Below are 12,899 nucleotides of genomic sequence, written 5' to 3'. Positions count from 1 at the left end.
TGAAGAACAAGGCAATCCACTGCATTCCAAGACATTTCCTTTTGTCATGCCTCTGGGCTTTTAATGTGTCTAGAAGAAAGTTTGAGGCTGAGGACATTGGGCACTTCCGCCTCACTTAAATTCAGCTCACTCACAAGTCAAGATATCACCCTCATGTTTTCTTCTTTGAAAATGAAAGGCAAACAGCAATCCCACTGTGGCGTGCCTGCTGCTGACTAGTAAGAAAGCCCTACTATGACCTTTCCAAGCCTGAATCTAGCTATAAAGACCAAAAAGAGCTGTGCAAGTGCAACCACCAGACCCCAAATATCATTTTGTAAATATTACCTGTGGCAATCTTCCTCTATCGCTATGCATGCCCTGTTAGTCTCCAGAGTTGTTCAGGTCTTTCATCTTTGTTCAAAAAGCTAAGCAAGTCTTTAACCCAAAGTGCCATCCCCTCTCATTTCTTTCCTCCATTTATTTTTCAGGCCTTGAATCATTAGGTTTACTTGGATTTAAGACTGCCTTTTCCTCCTCACTTGCTGCTACCATGTTAATTATGGAAGATCTGAAACAAGAGAGAGACTCTGGAATGTAGTCTGTTGACTACAATGGAGAACACTGCCCTTCTCTTTTAAACTAATGTCCTTTCAGGAAGTGTCAGTGACTGACAATGACTGTTCCAGAATTTACTCTATTGCATAAGAATTCCAAATTGCACCGGTGGCCTGAATGAGCTGAGCGTTAGAATAATTTTATTGTCTTGGGTTCTGGCAAGAGAAATCACAGGCTTTTGTGGAGTAGTAAAAGTGGACACAAAGATTGTGGGACCTCCCTAATAAAGTCATCATCTGCCAGGGATCAAAGCCTGTACCATCCAATTAAGACAATGGTAGAAGCAGAGGCTGCAAGAACTCAGAATCCTTGAGTGTCTTTGTTCTATGGCTCCTATTGTGTGCAATAAAGAGAAAGAGCCATGTGTGTGTTTGGGGTGGGGGGAGAGGGTTGTGAAGAGATCCAAACATTAAGCAGACTTTCCAGATGGTTTTGAATGTCCTCAGCAGTATGTGTTTCAGGGAAATGGTACACCCAAATTACTGAGTGTTATTTACCCATTTTCTCAGCTGTGGGCGGTTACAGACACTACCAGTGGTTGGTCCAAAGGGTCCTGGGGCAGACAGATATTATCCTCACCTATCCTGAATGTTAGAAATACACTACTCTTGCCTACATTCCTTTATGACAGCAAAATTAATTTCATTTTCCTTTATCTTTCAGAAAAAATATATATATATATAAAGCTCAGCTGAGGTAGGAAAGAATTATACATTCCTAAATCATATCAGAGTTCAAAATGAAACAGCAGACTTTGAAGCCAACATCCTCTGGTATGAAAGAAGGTAGAAAATCAAGAGAATGGAGAATATTAAATCTCTTGGTGAGTTTTACATAATTAAATTCTTCTTCCTTTCTTGATGTTTCTGTGAAATGCACTGGCTAGAACCCTGTGCCTGAGGAGGGCTCCTGTGTACATAATATATGAGGATGTATAAAGGTGGCTCAAAAGCAACAAGAGATCACATGGCTACTCAGGGTGCCTTCTAGCTATGGAATGCTATAGTTGAAGTTACATGATGGCAACCATCCAGATGCCTTCAACTATTCAGATGTGTGACATCATGCAAATAAAACATCTGGATACTTGGCTGAATTTTTCACTTTTCATCTGGATATTGAGTATCATACAGATGTTAAAGGAACTGAGGTAAATCTGATCTCCGGTTTCTATTAACAGTTCTTCCTTGAAAAATCACAGGTGAGCATCTGCTTCCAATGTGTCCTTTAAAGGCATTTGACGTAAAATATAGTGTCTTCTTTTCTTCTGTCATTCCATGCACATTTAGCAATGCATAGCCAAGCTGGTTCTTTAGAGTGCTCTAGTTTTCTTTTAAAAAGTTATTTTAAGTATTTTAATACTTTCTTCAAATGCAAGTACTTGGTAAGTAGGACCTAAAATAATCATTCCGGTTAACAATGATCCTCTTGAGAAGAAAACTAAGAGAAAATCTGAAGCAGGACTGGGGTGGAGAGACAGTAATGCTTACTCCTTAAGGTTCAGTTTCTTCAGATGCCATACATTCTATTGTTTATGGTTGAATATGCAAAACTATTCCAAAATCCTATTAACCTGGACCTTCAACTGGGACCTATATATGAATAGTCATTGATTTCCTTAAAGAAAAGCTCTTTCAACCCTAAGAAGGTAAAATAGGTGGCTAATTACATGATATGATTCGCTAGGTCCCAAGTGAACCTGCAAACACAATATAGACATACTGACAACTGTCACTCAACCATTAAGTTTGGATCCTGAAAGATTTTTGACCTTCAGCATCCATAGCTATATTTCAAGAATACATGATTTCTGTTGTCTGAGAACCCATTTTTAATGCAGATCACAATCTTTCTTTGCTTATGTGAGTTACTGTGGGTGAAAAAATGATTCTCAGATCATCAGCCTACTGTGTGGAGCCTTTACAAATTTGCAGAGACTGATCCTGGAATAATAGTCGAATCTTATATCCCTACTTAAAGCCTTTTTACAACCTGTTGGAAGCTATGCTCTGTTGACAAAACCTTCAAGAATATCTGGGCATCTCCATCTTATAATGAGGCATTGAAGGGAAACTGCTTTTAAGGTTTTTAAAATGTGCCTATTAAAATAAAAAGGGTAAGACCAAAAGCCATTATCAGCTCAATGTGTTAATCCTCACTTTTAATTGAGGAGTGAGACATATAAAGGCAAAGGATATAAGTCTTGGCAAAGGCTTATAAAGCACTGCCACATGCATTATCTAATTTTACCTTCTCAACAATAATAACAACAATAACAACAATAACTAGTGATAATGATAATAACAATAACAAATTGCTAGTATTCATAAAGTACTCTACAGACATTCTCATTTTATCTTCCTAACAATCCTAAGAAGTCCATTATTATCCCCATTTTATAAATGAAGATACTGAGGCAGGCAAAGATTAAATGATTTATCCAACGTCATACAGCTAGTAACTGCCTAAGGCTAGATTTGGATTTTTGTCTCCCTAATTTATTATTTTTATATCTTAATAAATGAATATTTATTAAGGATATATTATGTGCCAAGTACTGCACTAAGGGTTAAAAAAAAGCAAATATGAAAAAGTACCTTCCCTCAAGGAACTTATATGATTTAAAATGATGATGACACAAGATATATTTATTATTTAATAAATATTAGCAGAAAACATATAATGGGGAAACATCTACCTATTATGCATACATATATATATGTAACAATACACATACCTGTATGTCAGTATTTCTATATGTATATATGTGACCATATTTGTATATGCTTATATGCACACATAAGATATCTGCAAAGTTAGCACAAGGTCATCTAAAAGAATAAAGCAAAGTACATAAGAAAGTAATTTTGAGCTGTAGGCATTAGAAGCCATAGATACTAGAAGTCACCTCTTATAGAATACCATGCCTTAGCCGATTCCTGAAGAAAATGATGACTTCCAAGAGTTAGAAGTATAAGGGAGAGGATGTTAGACATGGATGGCAGTCAGTAAGTAAATAGAGAATAGACTCAAAAGGTGCAGTATCTTCTATAAAGAAGTTGGCAATGGAAAAGATGATTTTTTTTTTACTGATGAGGAAACTGAAGCTTAGACAGTCGACTTCCTTGACCAAGGTATATACAAATTCAAGGGTGGGAACTGGTCTAAAATCTAGGTGTTTTGATTCAAACTTTAATTCTACTATATCATCCTATATTGGTTGTTTTTCAGTCATGTCCAACTTTTCATTATCCAATCTGGGGTTTTCTTGGTAAAGCTAGTGGAGTAGTTTGCCATTTCCTTCTTTAGTGGATTAAGGCAAACAGAGGAGAAATTACTTACCCAGGGTTACAAAATTAGTGAATATCTAAGCCCAGATTTGAAATCAGATCTTCCTGACTCCTTAGTGCTCTATCCACTAACCATCTAGCAACTTCTGTCTGCTTTCGCCTTAGGATCCCTTTATTCTTTTTTTAAAGTTCTTGAGAAAGTGGACAGATAGATGGCTTGGGGGATTGAAAAACGAGACCTAGAGACAGGAGGTCCTGTGTTCAGATCTGACCTCAGATATTTTCCACTTATGTGACCCTGGGCAATTTGCTTAACCCCACCATTGCAATTTGCTTAACCCCACCATTGCCTAGCCTTTACTATTCTTCTGCCTTGGAACTAATACTTAGTGTTGATTGTAAGCCATAAAGTTAGGTTTTAAAATTGTATTTATTTTAAAGACTTTTTCCAAGGTCACATGATTAATTAAGACTCCCTCTTTGCCTATTTTGTCAAATAGTCTACAGAGTATTGGGATTAATTGATCTTTAAATGTTTTATCAAATTCTCCTTTGAATCCATCCAGCCCTGAGAATGTTTTCTTAAGGAGTTCCTTGATGACTTGTTTAATTTCTTTTTTTGATATGGGATTATTTAAGTATTCCATTTCCTTTTTTGGTAATTTAGACAACTTATATTTTTGTAAATATTCATCTATTTCAACTAGATTGTTATATAATTGGGCAAAATAGCTCCTAATAATTGTCTTAATGTCCTCTTCATTAGAGGTGAGATTGCATTTTTCATTTTTGATACCACTCATTTGAATCTCTTCTTACTTTTCATAAATTAGATTAACTAGTACTTTTAATTTATTTTATTTGTTTTTTCAAAGAACCAGCTCCTAGTCATATTAATTCCTTCAATAGTTCTTTTGCTTTCAATTTTATTAATTTCTCCTTTGACTTTTAGTATTTCCAGTTTAGTTTTCATATGGGTTTTTTAATTTGTTTTTTTTTTCTAGTTTTTTAAGTTGTATGCCCAAATTCATGTATGATCCCCTTAGGGATATAAATTTCCCCTTGAGTACTGCTTTGATTATATCTCATGGATTTTGATATGTTGTCTCCTCATTGTCAGGCTCTTCAATGAAATCAGTAATTATTTCTGTGATTTGTTCTTTGACTCAATAATTTTGAAGAATTGGATTATTTAGTTTCTAATTAATTTTAAATTTGCCTCTCCATGAACCATTATTAATTATAATTTTTCACATTATGATCTGAAAAAGTTGCATTTATTATTTCTGCTTTTCTGCATTTGTTTGCAATGTTTTTATGTCCTAGTGAATGGACAGTCTTTATATATGTATCATGTACTGCTGAAAAGAAGGTATATTCCTTTTTATCCCTATTCAATTTTCTCCAGATATCTATTAACTCTAATTTTTCTAACATTTCGTTCACTTCCCTTACTTCTGTCTCATTTATTTTTGGTTCAATTTATCAAGTTTTTATAGGAGAAGGTTGAAGTCTCCCACTAGTATGGTTTTGCTACCTATTTCCTTCTTAAGCTCCTTTAGTTTCTCCTTTAAAAAACTGGAAGCTGTACCATCTGGTGCATATATGTTGAGTACTGATATTTCTTCATTATTTATACTGCCATCTTCCTTATGTTTTTGAATAAAATCTATCTTTACTTTAGCTTTGTCTGAGATCATGATTGCTACTCCTGCCTTTGTCTCAGTTACAGCACAATAGATTCTGCTCTGGCTTCTTATCTTAATCTATGTGTATGTGTCTACCTGCATCAAGTAAGATTCTTATAAACAATATATGGTAGGATTCTTATTTTTAATCCATTCTGGTTTCCACTTACATTTTATGGGTGAGTTCATTCCATTTATATTCAGTTATGATTACCATCAGTGTATCCCCCTCTATTTTGACTTCCTCCTTTAATCCTAACCTTTCTCTTTTCATCATTTCCGACCCCTTTAATGTTTTGTTTTTAGTCAGTCTCCCTGCTTCCCCCTCCATTATATTACTTCCCTTACCACAACCTCCCTTCTTATTCCCCTCTTACCATAGGGCCATTTGATCACTCCCCCAACCACTCCCTTCCTTGTGTTACTTCTCTCCCTACCACCCCATTTCTTATTCCCCTTCTACTTCTCTATAGGTTAAGGTAAAATTCTATACCCCAATGAATCTGTCTAGTCTTCCCTCTCTGAGTCAATTCCAATGGGAGTGAGGATTAAGTATTCACTGTTACCAACCTCTTTCTCCTTTCCATTATATTGATGTTCTCTCCACCCCTGCACCATGCACTTTTTAATGTGATATATTTACTCCATTTTTCTTCTTTTACTTCTATTTTCCCATTTCTCTTCGTATTATCCTCTCCCCTCCCCCCAGTTTTATTTTTTGGCATATCATACTAAACAGCTTACTACCACACCCTCTATGTTTATTCTTCTAACTAATATGATAATTTAAACAATTTTGAAGTTACAAATATAATCTTTCCATATAGAAACCCTTAAATGTTTTCTCTTTCTTGTTTATCTTTTTATGCTTTTCATCAATTTTGTATTTGAGGATCAAATTTTCTGTTTAAATTTAGTCTTTTTCTTAGGAGTGCTTGGAAATCTTTTATTTTATCAAATGACTATATTTTCCCCTGAAATAATATGTAGTCATTTTTGCTGGTTAGTTGATTGGTGGTTGCAAATCCAGTTCCTTTGCCTTCTGGAATATGAAGGACTGAAATAATTAAATGCAGAATGAAATGCTGTATGGAAGAGTGAGGAAAGCAGGGTTGCTTGGAAGACAAGAGGCAGAGTGGGCTGAGAGAGAATTTGGAATGCTGTAACAGGGGTCTGGAAGAGTTAAGTGCCAGGATGGGGGAGAGCAGAGGGAGCAAGACAGAGCTGTTGGACTGAGCAATCATTCTAGTCTGGCTTTCTACCCTCCAAACTGATCCTGTTGTTCCATCTATTCTTAGTTGGACTGCCAATAAGCAATTCTGCCTCCTTGAGACATCTTTGAATCTCAGAGAAGACTACATTTACCATCTTTCCCAATTTGACCTGCTACTCAATCTCTGCAACCTTTGACCTGAACTTTTTGGTGATCTGATGAGTCAGATCTTCAGTTTCAAGATTTAAATTCCATCAGAAACTTTTGTTGGTGGACTTAGACCAGGTAGCCAGACAGAGGGGATTGAAATTAGGCAGAGAAGTAGAGAGTGTATCTTCAACTTTGTTGATGACCAAAGAGACGTTTTTCAAGATCAGAGGGCTCTGTGATAGATAGAGGGTACAAGATTAGGGAAATTCCTAGCCCACCATCGCTACCCAAATCCTAGTTTTCAAACTTTAATAATTTTACTGTTGCTGAATTAAGAAGTCAGATTGCATTTGTCAGTGAGCTCCAGGCTTGAGGTTAGCCATCTTGCCCTTAGGTCAGGGAGGAGCAGCTAAACCAACTCAAGACTCTACTAACCTTTTTTAAGGGTAAAATTACTTTATTAGAAATATCATATTCCAAGTCTTCCAGTTCTTCAGTGGGATCCTATGCAATCCTGACTGGGGCGATCTGAATGATATCTGAATTATTTCTTTCTAGTGGCTTGTAGTATTTTCCCGTTGGACTGGGAGCTCTTGAATTTGGCTATAAAATTCCTGGGAGTCTTCATTTGGAGATTTAACGTGGGAAATTATCTGTGGATTCATTCCATCTCTATTTTAACCTCTTGTTCAAGAATATCAGGGTAATTTTCTTGGATAATTTCCTATAGTATCATGGCTAGGCTTTTTTTTTGGGGGGGGGGCTGACTTTTAGGTAGTCCAATAATTCTTAAATTGTCTGTTTTGGATCTATTTTCTAGGTCAGTGATTTTTTCAATGAGGAATTTCATAATTTCTTCTTTTTTCATTCTTTTGATTTTATTTATTTTCATGAAGTCATTAGCTTATAGTTGCCCAATTCTAAATTTTAAAGACTGAAATTCTTCCATGACATTTTAATCCTCATTTTCCAATTGGTCCATTATTCTTTTCAAGGCTTTCTTTTCATCCTTTGACTTTTTTGCCTCATTTTCTAGTTGGTCAATTCTGGCTTTTAAGACACCATTTTCTTGTTTTAATGTATGTGTCTGTTTCCAGATGACATATTTTGCTTTTTAAGTTGTTGTTTTCATTTTCCCATTTTTCTTCAATCTGTCATATTTGATTTTTAAAAATTTTTTGAGCTCGTCTTGAGTCCAAGTCCAATTCCCTGGATTGTTTGAGGCTTTGCTTGAAGTTCGTTGCATCCACAAAATCCTATTGGTTCTGTTCTTTACTCTCTATTCCCAGAGAAATTTCTAATCATTGCCACCATGTTTTTACACTCAACTCCTACTCTGCCCCCCTTGTGGATTATAAACTCTCTCTGTTAGTTTACTGGAACAGGGCATTTGAGCTGCTCTGCCCTTGAGGGAATCTTCAACCTTCTCTCTCCTCTTCTGGTATACTGGATTAGACTGGTTGAGTTGACCTGCTGTGCTAATCTTCCCTGAGGCCAAATCTTCACTGTAACCTGGCACTGGAGAGGCTGAGGGTGTCCAGTCTGATGGTCACCCCCAAGTTATTCTCTCCAACTGCTATCAGAGCCCTGGACTTCCTGTGGTGGATCTGAAGTGTTCCATCAGGTTGCAGTCCCTGACCCAGGATTCTAAGAGTCAGTTGATTTCTGGTTACAGGTCTCAGAGCAGTAGGTGGGGGAGGGGTATTGGATCTCTCCTTTATACAGTGGATATCAACTCTCTCTCCCTACTTTTCAAGTTATGTTTAGCAAGAGTCCTGTGGCTACATCTTGTTCTTGGATTTGAATTTCTTTTTGAAAGGACTTTTTAAAGATTTATATGGAAGGATTTCTATGGAAGGACAATCAGAGAGGTTTTGATTTTGACTGCTTCTAAGCTGCCATCTTGACTCTGCCTCACTACCCTAAGAAAGTAATATTATTTTTTTAAAAACTATTGAGAAAAAATGCTTTTGAGGATACCCCAAGGAGCATCATCCTTTATTGTGTACCTACCTAATCAATCAATTAGTACTTAATGAATTATAATGTATCAGTCACGGTGCTAACCACTGGAGACAAAAAGATAAAAAGTAAAATAATAATCACTACCTTCAATGGGTTTATTTTCTCATGGAGGAGACATATGTACAAGTTCAGAAATACATTAGATATAGGGAAAGTAGAATTAAAGTAACCTTAAAGTTTGGCAAATAAACAAACTGTAAAAGATTTGTGGGGACTAGGGAAGGCCTGCTATAGAAGGTGACACTTGAAGTCAGTCTTATTACAGAGAGAAATCTTAGAGGCAGATTGAATGAGATGACCTCTGAGGCCCCATTCATTCATTCATTGAACATGCATTTTTTAAGTGGCACTAGACTTGGAGTCAGGATAGACCAATAGGTTATAGCCATTAATTTTTACCATATTAAAACAACTTAAATTAAATTAATAATATTATATATCTGTGTACACACACACACACACACACACACACACACACACACACACATATATATATATATATATATACTCATGAATGAGCCTATTTGCATTTTTCTTCCCCATTAGACTATGAGCTCCTCCAAAAGCAGGGATTTTTTTTACCTTTCTTTGTATTATCAGGAAAAGAAAGTATATGATATCTACTAAGACCTTAAAAATGCTTATAATCTAGCCACTTATCTGTGAGACTCTAGGAGATCCAAAGACAAATATGAAACAGTTTCTTGCATCAAGAGTTTTATTCTGTTGTTGCAAAATAATAGATACACAGAAAATTACACAGAATCTAAATGAAAATAACACTATTATGGATATAGTTTTGACCTCACAGACTACCTATGGATTCCTGGGTTCTTCAAACTAGTCAGAGAATCACCTTCCAACACTATTGGCTTCTGTAGAAGATAGAAGATGGCTATTAGAATGACATAAAAAAAACTTATTTTGCTTAGAAACTTTTTTCGAAGTCTGCCCACTATGTTTCAGAAAGGAAATTTGCTAGCCTAGATAGGAAATGGGGATTTTTGTTTTTGCAGTCCTGGAGTATTTTTAGATCCATTGATAAGATGAACAAAGTTGTTTCAAGGAGTATGTTGAGGCACAATAATGGAAATACATGGGCCAACAAAATGGAGCAATAATAAATGAAAGTTTATCTGTTTACTAGATCCTGCAGGTAATACACAAAACTATATTTTCTTTTACTATGTTTTGTTACATATTTTGAATTGTATCAAGCTGATCTAATTCCTTCTTTGCTCCCAAGAAATCACAAATTCTGCTCTGCCTGTACAGGTCATATTGAGAATAGACTTATTCACTTTCTCTGCTAATTAACTTATGATCCTTAGCTTCCTTTAATTATTACTTCTCAAATGTGGGCAGCTTCTCGGAAGTTTTCAAATTCAATGATTTCTCAGAAACAGAGAAGAAATAGAACTGGTCAAACAAATAATTGAACCTAATTAGTTCCATGCGAATGATACCTCTTCAAAACTTATCCACCCTTAAAAGCATAACAAAGAATCAGACTTTAAAGTTTTTAAATTTCCACTTCACTTTTAAAAGCCTTTCACAATCTGGCTCCAATCTACTTTTCCAGGCTTTTAAAAAAATTATTTATTTAGTCAACTTAGAACATTAATCCTTGGTTACAAGAATCATATTATTTCCCTCCCTCCCTACCACTCACCCATGCCACAGCTGACACACAATTTCATTGGGTACTACATGTGTCCTTGAACAGAACCTATTTCCATTTTGTTGGTGTTTGCATTAGGATGTTCATTTAGAGTCTACATCCCCAGCCATATGTCCTTGACCCATGTATTCAAGCAGTTGTTTTTCTTCGGTGTTTTTATTCCCACAGTTTTCCTCTGAATGTGGATAATGTTTTTTCTCGAAGATTCCTCCAAGTTGTTCAGGATCACTGCATTGCCACTAATGGAGAAGTCCATTACATTTGATTATACCACAGTTTATCAGTCTCTGTGTACAATGTTGTCCTGGTTCTGCTCCTCTGACTCTGCATCAATTCCTGGAGGTTGTTCCAGTTCCCATGGAATTCTTCCACTTTATTACTCCTTTGAGGACAATAGTATTCCATCACCAACATATACCACAATTTGATCAGCCATTCCCCAATGGAAGGGCATCCCCTCATTTTCCAATTTTTTACCACAGAGAACACAGCTATGAATATTTTTGTAAATGTCTTTTTTTCTTAGTATCTCTTTGGGGTACAAACCCAGCAGTGCTGTGGTTGGATCAAAGGGAAGATAGTCCTTTAGCGCCCTTTGGGCATAGTTCAAAATTTCCCTCCAGAATGGTTGGATCAATTCACAACTCCACCAGCAATGCATTAATGTCCCAACTATGCCACATCCTCTCCAGCATTCATTACTTTCCATTGCTGTTATGTTAGTCAATTTGCTAGATGTGAGGTGAATCCTCAAAGTTGTTTTGATTTGCATTTTTTTGATTATAAGAGATTTAGAACACTTTTTCATGTGCTTATTACTAGTTTTGATTTCTTTAACTGAAAATTGCCTATTCATGTCCCTTGACCATTTATCAATTAGAGAATGGCTTGTTTTTTTTTTCTCAATTGGTTTAGTTTTTTATAAATTTGAGTAATAAGACCTTTGTCAGAGGTTCTTGTTATGAAGATTATTTCCCAATGTGTTGTTTCCCTTATACTTTTGGTTGCATTGGTTTTCTTTGTACAAAAACTTTTAAATTTGATGTATTCAAAATTGCTGACTTTACATTTTGTGATTTTTTCCCTAGCTCTTACTTGGTTTTAAAGTTTTTCCTTTCCCAATGATCTGACATGTATACTATTCTGTGTTTGCCTAATTTGCTTATAGTTTCCTTTTTTTATATTCAAGTCATTCATCCATTCTGAGTTTATCTTGGTGTAGGGTGTAAAATGTTGATCCAAACCTAATCTTTCCCATACTGTCTTCCAATTTTAACAGAGTTATTATCAAATAGTGAGGTTTTTTTTTCCAAAAGCTGGGATCTTTGGGTTTGTCATAGACTGTCTTGCTGAGGTCACTTACCCCAAGTGTGTTCCACTGATCCTCCTTTCTGTCTCTTAGCCAGTACCAAATTGTTTTGGTGAACACTGCTTTGTATTATAGTTTAAATTCTGGGACTGCAAGCCCTCCTTCCTTTGCATTTTTTTTCATGATTTCCCTGGACATCCTTGATCTTTTATTCTTCCAAATGAACTTTGGTATGTTTTGGGTAGGTCAATGGTATGGCATTAATAAGTAAATAAGTTTGGGTAGGATTGTCATTTTTATTTTGTTAGCTCATCCTACCCATGAGCAGTTAATGTTTCTCCAATTGTTTAGATATAATTTTAATTGTGTGGAAAGTGTTTTTTAGTTGCGTTTATAAATTTCCTGTGTTTGTCTTGGCAGATAGATTCCTAAGCATTTTATATTCTCTAGGGTGATTGTAAATGGAATTTATCTTTTTAATTCTTGCTGCTGAGATGTGTTGGAGATATATAGAAATGCTGGTGACTTCGGTGGTTTTATTTTGTATTCTGCAACTTTGCTAAAATTGTTGATTATTTCCACTAGCTTTTTAGTTGATTCTCTAGGATTCTTTAAGTAGATAATCATATCATCTTCAAAGAGTGATAGCTTGGTCTCCACCTTGCCTATTTTAATGCCTTCAATTTCTTTTTCTTCTCTAATTGCTACTGCTAGTGTTTCTAGTACAATGTTAAATAATAGCGATGATAATGGGCATCCTTGTTTCACTTCTAATCTTATTGGGAATGCATCTAATTTATCTCCATTTCAGATGATGTTGGCTGATGGTTTTAGATAAACAGTATTTATTATTTTTAAGCAAGACCCTTCCGGGTTATCATGGCTGCAATCTAAACGCCACATGCTTCCTCTCCCCGGCACCGAAAGAAACAGACTACATCAAAGG

General features: G+C 35.7%; 1 long non-coding RNA gene across 1 annotated transcript in view; it reads right to left on the bottom strand.

Moving 5' to 3' along the window:
• The window catches only part of LOC103099118 (uncharacterized), a 119,550-nt gene extending 118,682 nt beyond the window's left edge, over positions 1-868 (bottom strand). Inside the window, exon 1 of the long non-coding RNA XR_464368.3 lies at positions 328-868. This is a non-coding gene — a long non-coding RNA (uncharacterized LOC103099118). The remainder of the gene's footprint in view (positions 1-327) is intronic.
• Positions 869-12,899: the final 12,031 nt, after the last annotated feature.

The sequence above is a fragment of the Monodelphis domestica genome, chromosome 3, assembly GCF_027887165.1.
Source record: "Monodelphis domestica isolate mMonDom1 chromosome 3, mMonDom1.pri, whole genome shotgun sequence".
Taxonomy (NCBI): Eukaryota; Metazoa; Chordata; class Mammalia; order Didelphimorphia; family Didelphidae; genus Monodelphis; species Monodelphis domestica.
This window is presented reverse-complemented; position numbering and strand designations above follow the sequence as displayed.